Source organism: Triticum aestivum, chromosome 2D, assembly GCF_018294505.1.
Source record: "Triticum aestivum cultivar Chinese Spring chromosome 2D, IWGSC CS RefSeq v2.1, whole genome shotgun sequence".
NCBI classification, from domain to species: domain Eukaryota; kingdom Viridiplantae; phylum Streptophyta; class Magnoliopsida; order Poales; family Poaceae; genus Triticum; species Triticum aestivum.
In genome coordinates, this window is record NC_057799.1 from 520,263,947 (window position 1) to 520,266,134 (window position 2,188).

The 2,188-nt window shown below is 46.2% G+C and overlaps 1 pseudogene; it reads right to left on the minus strand.

Moving 5' to 3' along the window:
* Window positions 1-1,330: 1,330 nt before the first annotated feature.
* LOC123056346 (uncharacterized) lies at window positions 1,331-1,469 on the minus strand (annotated as a pseudogene).
* Between the last annotated feature and the right edge of the window lie 719 nt (window positions 1,470-2,188).

Consider the following 2,188-nt stretch of genomic DNA (forward strand, 5'->3'; position numbering starts at 1 on the left):
CTGTGTTTGCGTTCAGTAGACCCATTTTGCTGATGAGCGTGAGGGCATGAAACATGATGAGATATTCCCAACTTCTGGAAAAAAGAGTTGAGTTTCTCATATTCGCCGCCCCAGTCAGACTGGACGGCGATGACTTTGCTATCAAACTTTCTTTCAACAAGTGCTTGAAAGTTGTGTAAAACTTGAAATACATTGGATCTTTTCTTGAGAAGATAAATCCAAGTATATTTGCTAAAGTCATCAATGAAGCTAACATAATATGCATGTTTACCAACAGAGATAGGAGCAGGGCCCCATTCATCAGAAAAAATGAGTTGCAATGGTTTGGTAGAGACACTAGTTGAGACAGGATATGGTAACTGATGACTTTTGGCTCTTTGCCACGAATCACAAATTGTTTCAGAATTATGTTCTCCAACAACTGGAGTTTATTCTTGCTAAGTACTTGCTTGACAATAGTAAAAGAAGGATGACCTAAACGGGCATGCCATCGCTCTAAGGAGAGTCCAATGGCGGTACAAACTTGTTTATTCAATCTGCTAACTTTGGGAATCAATGGGTAGAGTCCATCCACGCATCTACCTCGGTAGAGGATTTGCCTCGTGACCTAATCCTTGATCAAGAAAAAGAAGGGGTGAAATTCTAAAAACACATGATTGTCAAGAGCAATATGATGAACAGATAAGAGATTCTTTGATGAACTAGGCCAACGATGAATATTATTAAGATGAATATCTCTATGAGGGGAATGAATAATTGAATGACCAATATTGCTTATCTCCATACCTGTCCCATCAGCATTATGAACTTGATCTTGCCCATGGTATCTCTCATGCATTGTGACCTTCTCGATCTCGTGGGTGATGTGATCAGTTGCTCCGGAGTCCACATACCAATTGGTGTCTACACCATAGGATGTGTTGGCTGCCGCAGCAACCTTCTTCTTTTGTGAGTTGTCTTCGGCATACCGCCACTTGCATTCTTTAGCTATGTGATTAGTTTTCTTATAAATCTGACACTTGCCTTCATACTCATCATACCCATGAAAATTCTTGTTGTTGTAGTGGTTTTGGCCATCCCTATTGTTGGTGTAGAAGGGTTGGCCTCCTCCCTGATGATTGTTGTTGGAGTAGTGGCCGCCACCGCCACCACCATAGTGGTTGCCATGGTCACCATAGTAGCCTCCGCCGCCGCCGTTGTTGGGGTAGTGGACCACCGTCGCCGCCGCCGTGATAGCCCTTGGTCGAGCCACCTCCACGGCCGCGTGATGCAGCATTGGCTGATGATTTGAAGGCACCAACACCCGTGACCTGGAACATCTCTACCCTCTGATCGAAGGTAGCCACCATGCCAAAGAGCTCATCGACGGTGACATCGTCAGGACGCACATCAAGTGCAGAGATGATTGGCTGATAGTCCATGTCAAGACCAGATATAATGTGGGAGACGAGTTCATTCTCTGTGATGGGCTTTCCTGCTGCAGCTAGCTCACCAGCGAGACCGCATATGCCCGAAGTACACAGCAGCAGATAGAGTTCCTTTCTGGGAAGTGGTGAGAGATATGCGGACATGGTTGGCTTTTGATCTGGATTGGCAGAGAACATGTTGGCAAGAGCTGACCATATGGCGGCAGAGGTTTCTAAGGATGCCACCTGAACTAACACTTCCTTGGAAAGGTTGCGGAGCAGGTAGGCGATGATCTATTGATCTTGGATCAAACAATGCGCATAAGCAGGATTTGGAACAACCTGATCTTTGCCCTCGGAGGTTTTGCTGGTTAGGGTTCTTGGTGGTTCGGCTATGGTTTTATCAATGTACCCAAAGAGACCGGCCCCCATGATTTGGGAGCGGGCTTCAGCGCGCCAGAGTATGTAGTTGGATCGGGTAAGTGGTTCCACGATATTGTTGTTGAGACCGGAGGAAACGACGGATGAGGAGGTCGACATAGTCGAGTTTGAGGAAGGGGATGGCTAGACAAGATGGACGAAGATAGCTCTGATACCATGTGAAATATGGATGCGTTCCTACTCTCCAAACAGGGAGAGCCGTAGGTATATATTGATTCTGACGAGAGATGTCTCGTGGCGTTACAGGGAGAGATCGTTGGAACGACCTCAGGAGATACATGCGGGATAGGGAGAAGAGATAGAGAAGTTAAACAACAAACCAGCTCTATCCCTAACTACCT